This window comes from Anser anser (assembly GCF_964211835.1).
Source record: "Anser anser genome assembly, chromosome: 2".
In the NCBI taxonomy this organism is placed as follows: Eukaryota; Metazoa; Chordata; class Aves; order Anseriformes; family Anatidae; genus Anser; species Anser anser.
Window position 1 is genome coordinate 67,447,651 of NC_139721.1, and position 15,407 is coordinate 67,463,057.

General features: G+C 37.8%; 1 long non-coding RNA gene across 1 annotated transcript in view; it reads right to left on the reverse strand.

Annotated features, from left to right (window-relative positions):
* The window catches only part of LOC310893258, a 75,093-nt gene extending 71,137 nt beyond the window's left edge, over positions 1–3,956 (reverse strand). The window contains exon 1 of the long non-coding RNA XR_014578848.1: positions 3,583–3,956. This is a non-coding gene — a long non-coding RNA (uncharacterized lncRNA). The remainder of the gene's footprint in view (positions 1–3,582) is intronic.
* Positions 3,957–15,407: the final 11,451 nt, after the last annotated feature.

A 15,407-nucleotide genomic window follows, 5' to 3' on the forward strand; every position in this document is an offset into this window, starting at 1 on the left:
TTAAAAGTGAAGATTCTAGACACAGGTTCAACACAAGAACAAAAAAGTTTTTGATGTCAGATAGGTTGATAATATGCCACTAAAAGCTGTTGAACATAGATTTTGACAACAGAACAGACACCTGCAAGAGTGATATTCTCTTCAAAGATTTCCATATTATTTACATATTATGAGAAAAAGTAAATCCAGAATTTAGGCCACTGTCCCATCTGTAATCTTTTTACTTAAGCTATTCCTGCCCCCATTGTAATTCATTACACCAGGGGAAGGTGGGGGGAGGCATATTAAAAATTTTATTCTGTCTTAACTAAAATCATTCAGCCCAAAATATTTCTCTTCTGGAGCAACTCAACTTTTTGCAAATTATACCAAAATCACCTGCATAAAATTAAAACATTGTCTGCAAGTCAATTTTCCTTTGTCTTATCATCAGTCTCCGTTACAAATACTCTAATACAACTTTTTGTAAGTACCTTGCAAAGCATTTTCCCAGATTAGAAGGAGACTCATCTGGTATGATATTTTCTATTCAACTTAAGAATTTTTAGATAAAAATGTATGTCTCAAAAAGCAACTTTTTACCAGATCTTAACTCTTGTAGAGCTTGAGTAGTCATTGTGTCCTTCTATCTAGTACTATTTTAGGGTGAATTTTGCTAGGCCAAGACACACCAACGGGAAAGATGTTTGCCTAAAAGGCAGTGGCACTCACTTTAAATATATATACATATATATACATATATATAACAAGCAAAAAGCAAGCCCACAATCATGCCAACTTTTTCTACAATCTCAGAAGATGCTATAGTTAAGGGAGGTTATATGATGAATTAATGAAAAGTACTTGCACTTACTCCTGTAACAGTTATTCCAATTTATATGAAATAGTTTACTGAAAGAGCAATCTGGGTCCTGATTCCATGAGAGTATGCTGTCCAGTTCTTATGAACTCTTTAACCTAGTCATAATTTCATTAAACAGATATCTCAGACTATCCAAATGACTCTTCAGCATTCATGCAGCATGGTACAGAGAAACCTACTGTACAAATTTCTTAATACAGAATTCAGAAACATCCTAAGCTGTGGAAAATTTAACTAACCAAGTTGTTCTAACTAAACCATATATAACATTAAAAATAATTTGATAGAAAGAAGTTTGGTCCCTTATGCCAAGAGATAGGAAATCCATCACTAATTTCATAAGAGTATGAAAGAAAAATGGTTGTTTTGGAGTAGAAAAAGAAAAGGGGAAAAAAATGATTGTTATATAAGAAGAAAAAATCTTGATATTTTCTATAACTTTTATTACACTTTAGTATCCATTAATAATTTATTATCTTCTTCTGATGGTTATTAACATCCCTATCACTATGCAGAAATTGCAATTTGTAATGGCACCAGGACAAGAAGCAATTCAAGTTGTAATACGTACTATTTACAAAGGATTGCACCTTAAATGTAAGTTGGTAAATACCCTCAATTTCTTTTGATGTTGAGGTGATGGTAAGCATGTCGCAAGATCTATAAATAATATACTATTTTTTCAGGAAATGCCTGCGAAGGATCATAAGTTCTGAAAAGCATAAGTTTGTACATATACATACATTCATGCATATTCTGAATGGAAGCGGATGTATGCCAGAGAGAGAAGAAATCAAAGGTTGGCTGATATCTTTCATCATCCTTCTTAATAATTAACTCTTGTCATGTTAAGGGTTCCCAAAAACTTCTACATATAATCCTGTCTCAAGTTAAAAAATATGCTGATAAGAATAAATAATGAAGGAGAATAAATAATGATGGAGTATATACATATCATACTGGAGTCTACTCTTGAATGTGAGCTCTTTTATTTTCATTTATTGGTAATATGCATTAAAAAAATTACTCCTCCTTTCCTATGCACAAAATATTGGCTGAACAATTTGATGATGTAAATCACTGAGGTTATGCTGACTGATATTATCAAAGAATACAACCCTTTGTGTTCATTATTTTAAAGCACACCTTTCCTACTGTGGTCAGTGTTGTCCACCTCTTTATTTCTAGGTAAGTCACATCACATTAGGTGTCAGACTTTTTTATTTATATGTCACTGAATTAAGCTGAAGAAGATGCAGAAAAAATGTGACTATAATACTTAGGTAAAAAAGATCAAGTTCAGTTCTCTCCCGGATGAAAAAAAAAAAAAAAAAAAAGGAAAAAAAACATTATTTTTTAAAGATGTCTGCCAACTCAGAAATACATTGATTTTTCCAGCCACTGCTTGTTAGAATCACCCCTAAGAAATAAATTATTAAACTTGGAAAAGTGAATCCTTCATAATAAATAAATAAATAAAATTAAAAAAAAAAAAAGCAAGGCTTATTGTATACAGATGCTGGTTTCTTCTAGCAAATGTGTGCCAGATATGCACAGCTGTCTTTCTGTCACTTGTGATCCACCTCAGTATGTCTCCTCTTTAGTTTTAGCTGTACATTGTTGAAAGTGTTAGAAGGAAAAAAGTTCATTCCTTATTTTGAAACTTTCACCTCTCTAACATCTCTCTACCTCATATTTCTGTGTTTTTTTTATGTGTCTATTGTGTGGGAGTCACACACAGATGAGGTGTTCAAACACTGATTGGATATAAAGCTTGTATCTGAGCTCACAATGAAATTAAATAAAAGCGTAAAACAATAATAAGGTGGAGGTGCTATCCCTTCCACTAAGAAAGAATAAAAATAAATAAATTAAAAAAAAAAAGAAATAAAACCACTCCTTAAACACTGATACTTTTCACTTAATTGCCTGAAGCTTATGATTTAAAGGCTTGTTTTCTCAGCTGATAGCCCCAAGCTGTGCCCAGTTTCTTTACATACAAAAGGATAAGAGAGATGGTGACAAACACACCCCTTTTCTCAATCAGAGGAACAGTGTTCCTCTTGTTCCCTAGGCGTGAGTCAGTTGAAACCTGAGCCTCAGTTTTACAGCTTAGTACTTACCATCTGGCTTTCACGTGAAAAGCTTTTAAAATATATACATCTGCACAAACACACACACACACAATGTAAGATATTTTTGATTCCAACAACAGATACAGATATACAAAAAAAAGTGATCTCTAAATCAGGCTTCTTCTTGCAATTGAAGCTTTTTGTATCTTCTGTGCACCTTGGACAGGGGAACAGATTGTGCCTCTCCTCTTTGGATAAATCTTTTATGTATTTGAAGGATAATGTCATATCCCCCTTCAGATGTTTCTTCTTTAGGATAAATGACCCCAGGATGTTCAATTTCTCCTCATAGCTGACATTTCCAAGTAGCCCAGGCTGGATAGTTTGCTCTTACTGACACTTTGAACATGCTGATATAATAGAAGGTTTACTTACATATCTTGTCAAGACATTTCCATGTTTTATAATCTCAGTGAGAAGTCTACCCTTCTTTACAACAACCTGGCATCGCTACCTAACCAGGTTATCCAATTTGCTGCCCCCAACCCAGTCTAGCTATGCACTCAATAAAGTGGATGAAAATATATCCACCTTCAGCCCAGAGTGAAACAGGACAGCCTGATAGATATAGCTTTCTCCACTTACTTGGTTTATTTGATCAAAAGAACGTAGTATAGTTCCTCTAACTTTGTAGATATGCATATCTGAACAAGTCATCCAGTATCTCTTTGTAGTTAATGGCAGTAAAAAGAAGGAGGCAATTTTGTGATACAATTCACCTCACTCTGATAGACACATCTCAAGTAGGTCAGATGAATCACCCCACTATCTGATTCAAAATCAAGAATGTGAACAAGCAAAACAGGTAAACAGAGGAAAACAGGTTTATCAGGGCATACGGAGAGAATATTGAGAATGAGAAGTTATTAGGCAAAAGATGAGAGGAAAGAAAGTGAATATAAACTATGAAGACTTAATTGATCTTCTAGAAATAGTTGCTAAGATCTAGCAAAGAAAGGGTGTATTTGAGTATTGAATGGAGAAAATCCAAAGAGAGAAATTAAGCCACTTTAAAAAAAAAAAAAAACGGGGGGGGGGGAAGGGAAGGGAAGGGGAGGGGAGGGGAGGGGAGGGGAGGGGAGGGAAGGGAAGGGAAGGGAAGGGAAGGGAAGGGAATCAACACAGAACCATGGGCTGAACCATACATTAAAGAAAAGCCAGACAAGTCAGGGTGGATTAACTTTATGTACCTTGAGGAAAAACTATACTGGAGAAACATTCCATGTAATTAAACTGAAAATATGCCTTTGTAAGTTACTTTTATTCTTTATGTGGGAAAACAAAGAAGTACATTGTATTACAGGAAAACATTTGTATGTATTCATCTTGAAATACCACAGACCAACATTTTGCATTCTTATTTATCTTTTGCAACATATGTAAAGCAAAAGTTTTAGGTGTTCTTTACTCATATTGGTGTTTAAGTAAGTTAAAAATAGAGATAAAAAGAAAAAATGTAGGAAGGCAGTATAAAAAAATTGTTCTATGCTTTCATCACTTTAAACACCTTACCTGGAGGTTTTTCTGTATTCATCTCATGTAGAGAATAAATTGGCCCAAGAAAAGAAACATTCCTGAATAATGGGAAGCAACATGTGTGTATTTCTGAAAACAAAGAAATTCTTTGAATGTCTTCCAAAAAAATCCAAGTATATGCACATATTCTTCTAGCTAAGAGGAGAGCTAATACTGTCTTCCTACATGTTTTTATTTTATCTTGTTTATTTATTTATATAACTCCTGTTTTGTGTGTGCTGACTTGATCCATTAAGCCTAGTTTTGCTTGGGTGCTCTTCTTTCCTGCCACCATCCTTGGTGGATCTCAGGAAGGAATTGTGCCTTAGGGGAGGGGACAAAAATTTTTACAGGAAATCCTGTCAGGTGGGAAATGGGCATCACTCATTATGATATATCTTAATCCTACCATCCTCTACTATGTCTTGTGGATCACCCCAAGAAGGTAGAAAAGAACAAGGATGAGAGCAGTACTTTCCACACTGTTTCCCCTTTGTCAGTATTGCTCATATTTGAAGAAGTTGGAAGGAGTCACTTAAAGAATGAGGAGATGACAATTATTAAAAGATCAAAAAAGTTAATACTGATGTACTTTCTTCTTTGCTCCTGCAGCCATTTCACATTCCCAATGTCACAGTCAGTGAAAATGACTCTTGGAAACAGAATTAATACCAGGTCTTACCTTTTGACAAAAAGTTTTAAGTTCTTTCCTATATGAAATGATTTAACTTATCCTTGTATTACCTGGTAAAATACAATACAGGGGCACAGCTTAAGAACAAAAGTTTTGTGACATGTGAAATGCTTGCTTCTCAGAAGCAAATTCAGAAATATCCAAACAAAGTAGCTCCTTCAACCTAAATAGTGCATGAAGTTCCACAGGAGGTAAATTCAGCAGACCTACTAAGAATGGAGAGTAAAAGGTCAGGTAATAGAGGCACAGAGCAACTGTGATCTCATGGCTCTAAATCTTAATCTCATGGTCCAACTCAATTTCCCACCAAGGGTTATTTAGAGTGCAAGTATTCCTTAAAACACTGTAAGAAGTCAAGAAAAGGTAGTTGAAATACTACTATTAAGTCAAAGAAGTCATAGGAAAGAGAGCTTTAGAAGCAGTATGGAGTTTATTTTTCTCTTCTTGCCACTTACCATTTCAGACAGAGAAATTTTAGAATGAAAAAGGCAGCCAAAGACAAAGGCGCTGAAATGTCTCACTTCTACTTCCCCATTTTGCCCACACTCTTATAACTTCAAGAACCAACAATGCAGCAAAAGTGATGCTAAAGGAAAGGAGCAAGGGAGGTATCAAGTATATTGGCAATCATCCCTGGAAATTGGACAGATACTGAGGAAAGGCAAAGGAATCTGAGGGGTGAATGAGCAGCATTTCACTAACAAATTAACTCAGTGATGTCAAAGAGGTCAACCATCTGTGTTTTTGTAGATTATAGGACTGAGTTCTTAGATTTTTGTTTAAAATTCACAGGTAATTGTAGAGAAAGTGATAGAATAAGATATAAGTATCACTGGTAACTTGAATAAAACCTGTCTCTTGAAAACTGCAATACATTAGCAAGATATATAGAATAAACATAGTGAGTTTTTTTCCTTCAACAGTAGACTCAACTGAAAACTAACCTGGTGTACAGAAACAGACCTAAGCCTATAAATGCATCCATCTATCTAGCTGAGTTCTGGCTGGTGACTTGTACTGCATTTTGATTTTCAGAAATACCCACATATCCATTTCTCCTCTAAATAAAGGCTGGGAAAAAAATGGACCATGCGTCACTGGAGGGGTTAACATAGTTATGTTCTCATGTCCTGAAATAAATCATATTATAAAGATAAGACTTTGTGAAATAACTTTCTGCCTCCAGCTTTCCTATATAAAAGAGGGACTAACAGATATAGTAGGCTTTCAGATAGTCTCATTAAGGGAAAAATACAGTCTTTGATGATATCCAGTCACAATCTATGATTTCATTTGTTTATTGCAAATATCTGTATTATTTTATCTTAATTCACTGGGATGAACACTGTAATATAGTCCAAGGCAATATGGTTTTGTATGTTTACTCCAAGTGTAAATGAAGCCTCATTCAAAAAATAATCCTGTATAAGAGCCTGTATGAATAAATACATAATATATGTACCAATTCTGTTCAGGAGGTGAATCCTCTAGAAGCCTGGTGTCCTTCTAACACCTGTAGGCAACCCACACAGTTTCTAGAGTTTCAATCATAAAAATGGAATGAAAATATCTATCACTAACGGTAGTGTGCGAATTGAGTAACAGGTGGTACTGTTAAACCTGAAAAAAGCAGGTCAATGTGTTGGAGAGAGCAAAACATAAGGAGCCCTTCTGCATGTACTCTTTGGCTTCAGTTCATAGCCAAAACTTTTACTTTAAACTGCCTTCAGAAGTAAGTTTAAATGGTTATGGCAGCAGGTTTTATACCGCCTTAACTAAAAAGTATATCAGTTCACTCTTACTACAGTTTAAGGGAGAGCTGATCTCAGGATAATCCAATTAAATTGAGTTTCATTGGTTTGCATGTGATGGAGATATATTGTGAATGAAGAATAAAACCCTGTGTTTTGATTGAGTTGTGGATTTAGCTTATTGTTCCTTTATGGTTCTGCCTGGGTAGCTGAATAGATTATTTGATTTTGTTATATCTTTGTTGAAGCAAAGAATTAACAAGAAGACTTTTTTTTTTTTTTAACCTTCACAATACAGTACTAGCTATTTCTTCATTTGGTCACATAAAATGTAGTAGGACTGCTTGAGAAGCTAAACATTTCTCTATTTAATTATACAGTTATACATCCTGGTATCTGTGGTTTTGTTCCAAAGCAAAGTACTGCAGCACATGTTCACTGATTTCCCCATCATTTTTATATACCTAAATGTTTTTTTCTCTTGCAAGTAGATAGCTCAGAAGAGATTATTCTCTAGGTTAGGTCTTAATATTCTTATTTATTAACTTTTCCTGGACTACTTATTTTGTTAATTCCAAGCACTATATAGCAGTATCTAAGGACTCCATCTCCATGCCCTTGCTTCTGCTACTTTTCATTTTTCACAAGACTCTTTAATAAATTCCAATCATTCACTAAGGTGGAGACATGAGCTTGTCATTTCTGCCCATTAAATTTCTGCTCACTCAATTCTGTCTTCTGGTTAAACACACTACATTCACCCAGTAGTACAATATGTTCAAGACCTATCCATAACATGAGGTATTCCCTCAGGTTGGGAGGGGTACTCCGTTTACTGGAACAACAGAACACAAGTGCCAGCTTTTCTTCATTCTTACTCTCACCTGTCTACCAGTATGGAGAGATAGTAGCAGCTCTTTCACTGACTTTCCTCTGTGCCAGAATACCTGATGCAGTAGAATAAAAGTGTGCAGTAGTGCAAGGTGCATAGCCTTGATAGCCTGCTATCAAGTTTTCAATTTTTAAATGCAGAATGTAGAACCAGCCCTTTCTGGAAACAATCCACCAGTCTAGTATCCCAAACTGGAACTTACAAGATGAATTTCAGTTCTGACAACTTCTCTATTTGCTCATATTGCCTGGTTATTTAAATAACATATTCTCCAAGTGTGAGTGTTTTGTAGCAAAAATAAATATCACAATCCTTGCTCACTTGAAATGAGAATAATTTGTATATTAAGATGATTGGAATCTTTTAAATAGCACATATGTCAGGTCAAACCAATATTCAGTTCAATCCAGTAAATGCTGACAATAGCCAATGGTGAATTTGGCAGAGAGGTTTGCTGATTCGTGATATTACAAAGAGACCGCCAAGTCTGGTGGGTCCCAAAGACTACCACCCCTTCCTACTTGAAAAAGTAGGATCAAATGATGCTGTAACAAGGAAACGCTGAAATATCAAAAAAGATTTTATGTCCCTTGAAAAGATTTTGAAGGGAGTGGGAGCACAAATAGTGTTCTCCTCTGTTCTTTCAGTTGGTGACTGGGACCCAGGAAGAAGGAGACAAACAGGCCGAGTGAATGATTTGCTGAGAGGCTGGTGCCATGCCCAAGGTTTTGGGTTCTACTACCTTGGATGCACTTTTGAGGGACCAGGCATGCTGATGCTGGATGGGGCACAGCTCACTAGGTGGGGCAAGAGTGTTATAGGCAGTAGGTGGCTGGGCTTATCAGAAGGGCTTTAAACTAGATGCAGTGGGGGAAGAGCATGCACCTCTGAGTGAAGAAAGAATACCTAAGAACACTATCACTCTAATTAACAATAGGGAAATATTCGTGAACTGTCTCAATGCAATCAGGAAGGGTTCTGGAAATGTGATACAACCGATAGCCCAGCTGAAATGCCTCTACACCAGTGCACGCAGCATGGGAAACAAGCAAGAGGCGTTGGAAACCATGGAACAATTAGACAAATATGACCTGATTGCTATCACAGAAACATGGTGGGATGGATCACATAACTGGAACATTGGAATAGAGGGCTACAAAATCTTCAGAAAAGATAGACAGGGAAGGAAGGGAGGGGGTGTTGCCTTCTACATTAGGGAAGGGATTGATTGTGAAACGTTGCCTCTGAGAAACACCCATGGACAGCTTGAGAGATTGTGGGTGAGAGTTAAGGACCACATCAATAAAGGACAGTTTGTGGTTGGGGTCTACTACAGGATGCCTCATCAAGGAGAACCTGTGGATGAGGCATTCTTGCTTCAACTACAAGAAGTGTTGCACTCGCACACTCTCATCGTGATGGGGGATTTCAACTACCCAGATGTCTGCTGGGAAAACTACACAGCAGGCTGTAAGCAATCCAGAAGATTCCTAGAGTGCGTTGAGGATAAGTTCCTGGTCCAGGTAGCAGACAAACCAACCAGAGGAGAAGCGTTACTTGACCTGGTGCTCACCAATGTGGAGGAGTTCATTAAAGATGTCAAGATTGGAGGCAGTCTGGACTGCAGTGACCATGCCCTTGTTGAATTTGTGATCTCAAGGAATATGGGCCTGGCAAAGATCAAAGTCAGGACCCTGAAATTCTGAAGAGCGAACTTCAAGCTATTTAAAGACCTAGTAGCTGAGATCCCCTGGAACGCTCTCCTTAGGGACAAAGGAGTTGAGCAGAGCTGGTAACTCATTAAGGATATTTTCCTTAGAACACATGAACTCTCCATCCCCCTGCATAAAAAAGTGGGCAGGGAGGGCAGAAAATCGGGAAGGCTGAGCAAGGACCTGCTGGTCAAACTGAGGTGAAAGAGGGAAATGCACAGGCAGGTGAAGCAGGGACATGTGACCTGGGAAGAGTATAGGGATGCAGTCTGGATGTTCAGGGATGGGATCAGGAAAACCAAGGCATGGATGGAACTGAGCTTGTCAAGAGATGCAAAGAATAACAGGAAGAGATTCTATAGGTACATTACTCAGAAAAGAAAGGCCAAGGAGAGTGTACCCCCTCTGATGGATGAGAAGGGTGAACTGTTAATGACAGATATGAAGAAGGCTGAGGTATTCAGCAACTTATTTGCCTCAGTCTTCACTGCCAGTCAGGTTCCCCATATTTCTCATTTTCCTGAACCCATAGATGGAGGCTAGGGGAGCAAAGTCCCTCCCACTGTAAGCAAAGAGCAGGTTTGAGACCACATGATAAAACTTGCCAAGCCTCTCTGCTCTTGTGAGGCCCCACCTGGAGTGCTGTGTCCAGGCCTGGAGCCCCCAGCACAAGAAGGATGTTGATTTGTTAAAACGGTACCAGAGGAGGGCCAAGAAGTTGATCGGAGGGGTGGAGCACCTCTCCTATGAATAAAGGCTGAGAGATCTGTGGCTGTTCAACCTACAGAAGAGAAGGCTCAGGGGTGACCTCATTGCAGCTTTTTAGTAGTTAAAAGGGGATAATAAAAGGATGGAGAGAAACTTCAACTCATTCTGATAATGACAGGACAAGAGGAATGGTTTTGAACTAAAAGAGGGGAGATTTAGATAAGGGGTTAGGAGGAAATCCTTCACTCAGCAGGTGGTGAGGCACTGGAACAGGTTGCCCAGAGAGGCTGTGGATTCCCCGTCCCTGGAGGTGTTCAAGGCCAGACTGGATAGGGCTTTGGGCAACCTAGTGGAAGGTATCCCTGCCTATGGCAGGGAGGTTGGAACTAAGTGATCTTTAAGATCCCTTCCAATCCAAGCCATTTTACAATTCTATGATTTTTAGCCAAGACAGCAAGTACAGGACAAACGAACCTGGATATAGCAGTCTCTTCCATAAATTTGTCCAAACACCTCTCAATCCATGTGAACCTTTATCACCCACGACGGCCTGTGTCAAGGAAGCCCCCACTTTAGCTCTCTGTTACAAAGAGAACTTGTTTTCTTTGCACTAAACTGATTGGTAGTGTTCAGTCCTAGGTCTTGTAGAGAAGAAAAAGAGGGAAAAACATTTTCCCTTCTATCATTTTAATGGCACTCATGATTTAATAGACATCTGTTGTATAACCCTCAGATGTCTCTGTAATCTGCTCAGTGTTTCCTGCGTGGCTCAGAAACCATTCCAGAAGTTCAATTGTCCTTGTCGCCCTTGTCTGAGCCTTTTACAGTTCTACCATTGTTTTTGAGGTGAAGTGACCAAAAATGCACAGGACGTTCAAGGTGTACATGCCTCAGGGATTCATCAGCATTGGACCATCAGGTGGTGGCAAGATTCTGTTAGTCTTCTCATTGCTTTCTACTTCATTCCTTGGAATCCATAACATTCAATTTTTATTTTATTTTTTTTTTGGTCTTCTACTGACTGAATGTGTTAAGTCCACATTTTCACAGAGTTATTCATCAAAATCCAAAACCCCAAGATCTTGTTTCTGGGTAACAATGGTCAATTCATGATGCATGCTAAGTCAGGATTTATGTCTCATGTATATTATTTTACATTCACCTATGGTAATTAGTAAGTCTATTTGTTTAGTATTTCAATACTGTGAGTTACTTCTGCATCTCTTTACAGCTGTCTTTTGATTTTACTACCACAAATATTTCAATATCATTAGCAAACTGTCAGCAAAGTGTAACCTTTTCCTAGATCATTTATAAATAAATTGAACAGCATAAGTTATAGCTTACTTGCAACCATTCTCATTCCTAAATCATCAAATGATTCATAGAAAGCAAGAAATTATATAAAATCTTTGTTTATTCTTATTCTTACCATGCATGTATTGGTTCCAGCTTTAAGGAGGCAGGTTGTCAGCTGGTGGGAAAGCAGGCATTGAGAAGCTCAGTCTTCAACTCAGTCTTCAGAGTCTGGGAGGTGAGAAAGAGAGAGAGAGACAGAGACAGAGAGACAGAGAGACAGAGAGAGAGAAGATGCATACAATAAGGCAAGGAAAAAATGCAGAAACCTGTGTTGGAGGGAAAGAGCGTGTGACAATGACTGAGAGGAATGGGAGAATGATGTACAGGTAGACCTGAAAGTAGCCTGGAACTGTGGGGAAAAACAGAAAAAGCAAGCTTCAATACCAGAAAATGGCAAAGGGCAAGTGGATAACAAAAAGGAAACTGAAAGGAAATAAAGAGTCAGAGAGATTCTCCAAAAAGATACTGAGTACCCAGGGACAGAAAGGAAAATTGCCCTCCAGAAAAAAGAAGAAAACACAGCCCAGGAAAGGAACTCATTTAAAGGCCAACTGTCCAGAAATTTTGCATTTAAAACTGTAAAGGATGTAAATTTGTTTTCCAAATAAGACAACTTGAGAGGAAAGTAAATTCCTACAGGGAATAATGCCATTCCAGTTCTACCATTTGCTATTACACAGTGAGACAGAAATATCACATATGCTGGCACTGGATGGGATGGAAATTACAGAACGAATGTATGTGTATTTTAGCAGTGCTTTAAGAGTTGAGAAAATAATCTGCAAGTATACAGCCTGTGAAGGAAAATGGTTGCAATCTTTCCTAAATGGCCTCCAAAGGGAATTGCCCATGTTGCATGCTGTACAGACAGTGCTTGTTATACAACCACTTTCTCAGCAAGACCCAATGGATAGAAGATCTAATTGATACTGTCAAAAAAATCTGTTGCCACATTTCTAAACTCAGTAGCTGTTCACAAAGCACTGAAATCTGTGCATCTGGCAAAACCTCCCTCTGACCCATAAAATTGCCAGTTCAAACATTGTACTTGTGAGAAACAATTGAGGGCTGATTTAAAAGCATTGTTCGTATTACAGAGTTCTCTCCAAACTAAGGATGAGAAAGGTATACAAGAAATAGTAAACTCCAAATCAAATTGTGCTTCACTTTTGTTTGTTTGTTTGTTTCTCATTAGCAGAATTGATATTTCTTGGCTATTTTTATCTGTTTAATTTGTAATAAGCACTAGTGATAACTCTGAAGCCTTCACTGTATAGAGTACTGCCAGCAAAAAACAAGATTTCCAATTATGAGCTGCCAAATTCCTTTAACCTTGTTACAGAAGATCCACTCAGAATGACAAATTAATTCATTTTCCTTGCCAATCTAGTCACTGTCCTCTCCACTGAGACTGTCAATAACTGCCAATTGCAATCCTGAATATTGTGATATTTTGTGAAGCACTTGGCATGCTTGCTAGTGGCAAGGGATGAGAAGTAGATTTGAGAAAATCACCTGGAATTTGTACCCTACAAAACTGGTGAAATCTTATACCTAGGGATCTTCCATGTCTTCAAAAAAAAATCTTAAGAACTGGAAAAAAAAAGGTATTTTAGAGTTCATAAACATACGGTAAAATGACCACTAAAAAAAAATTAATTATGCTGTGTTAAATTTTGCAAAGAATATTAAAACCACATATTCTTCTTTAATCAGAGAGATGATCGTTTAAAAAAGAAAATGAGAATGAAATACAGCACAGTGACTCAGATTGCTACAAAGTGTGTGGTACAGCTCAGCATTGGAAGTTATTAGCTAAGCAGGAAAAGATAATGATAAGCAGAAAAACTCTGAACTGAGTAAAGTAGTAGGTGAAAGGAAGAGGGCAATGAGTCAATGAGTACTATTGAAAGCGGATGTATCTGGGTAGAGTGAGGATTAGTATAGGTGTTTTTTATAGATTGGTTCTTGCATATGCTTTTTTATCTATTCAGCATTTTCATTAATTGTCTTGGCACAAGAAGTAGAATTGAGCTAATTAGATATACTGATGACAGAATGTGGAGAAGAACTGTCCATAGGGAGAAGAATCAAGACTCTTCAGGAAGTATTACTTTAATAAAATCAGATGAAATTAAATAATGGAAAGTCACAGTGAGTCACCTAACTAAGGAAAAAAAATTCTGGTAGGACCTGATCATTTAGAAAGGAGTGAGGAGAAATGCCTGGGTATATGAGGCAATCACAGTATCTACTTTAGGAACATTTAATGGTAGTATAAAAAAAAGTACAACCACAGGATGTTCAGGTACTAATGCCATTGGTAAAGGCAAAGATAAGGAGATGTTCATCAAATCAGAGAAGTTTCAGGCAGAAGTTACTGGCTTTTTCAGTGAAATTAGGTTTTGCAGCTGAATTTCCACCCAGCTTCAGCAGTGTTACAGTTCTGGAGTGTCAACAGCACTACCTCTTGTGTAATCTCTTAGGCTCTTCTTGATACTTTTTAACAACTTAAGTAAAAGGCACACCAAGCTGTAGTCAATGGTGAGCTGATGGAATCATTCCACCTCCCAGAACACAACCAGTAGCTCCTTTTTGATTATGTTTACTCTCATGGCTGCTTAGGGTTTTGTTTATTTTTTCTTTTTCTTTTTTTTTGGCAAACACAGGATGCAACCTCTGCATCAAGGCTATTCCTATGTTTCCTTCTTATACTTCTTTATTAGGCTTCTTATTGCTAACCGCTTTGAAGAGCCAGGGACAGTTGAAAAGACTATATCTAAGTGTTCTTTTCTGTTTCCAAAAGTCTGTAAATGAATCATTGTGGAGATGGTTCAAATGCTAACAAGACTTCCAGCATAAAAATCTCAAAATTGTAACTCACTTTAATAAATCCATGGGCTTCCTTCACACCTTTTGATCTGGACCATTCCTAAGGGCTCCTAGATTCAGTCTGGACCAGATTTTCAGAAGCCAACAGCTCCTTGATAGAGGCAGTAGCAGTTCCTGCTGGCTGAATTTTTCTTGCAATTGGCATACCATCCTGTTACTATTATCTGTTTGAAGATAAGCTGAATATTGTCTCTGAATATTGCCTCAGAGTAAAAGCAATCAAAACTCAGGACTGCATTTCCATGAGAAAAATCCCCCCACCACAGCCACTTTATACAAAAATAACAATACCTTCCAGTTCAGGTCTCAGATGGCAAAATACGTTGCTGAAGAGTGTGGAGAGGTCCGTTTCTTAAGGGAAAACTAAATTATTTCTCTCTTATTTTTCTTAAATGATATGGGACACACAGGTTCCTTAGCTCCCGGGAAGTCTTTGTGCTCACCTAGGTCCAGAGAGCAGCTCCCCAGGCAGTCCTTGAGGCTGCAGGAGCCTGGGAAACTCCCTGACAGCAGAGGAATAACCTGCCCACCCTGAAACCTTAGGCTGTGTCCCAGAGAGCTGCGGCAGCATCTGCAGTACCAGGGCAGATATCTCTCATTCACAGTGGACTTTGAAGCTTTCTGCGTTTCCTCCAATGAGTTTGACAACATTGTCCAAACGTGGTGGGTAATCCAGTCTCAGGGAAGTCCTCACCTTGGTCCCACATGATGTTCACTAGATCAGCAGCTGAGAAGCCAGGCAGCAGTCCAATGGACTTCATTCCACACAAACATTTCCAAATGATGTTTTTCCAAAGTCTGGTTTGATTTTGTCAAATTAGTTAAAAATAATTTATGCAAAATTCCTAGGCATCTTTAGGCAATAATTCTTCTCAAAAGCATAGATA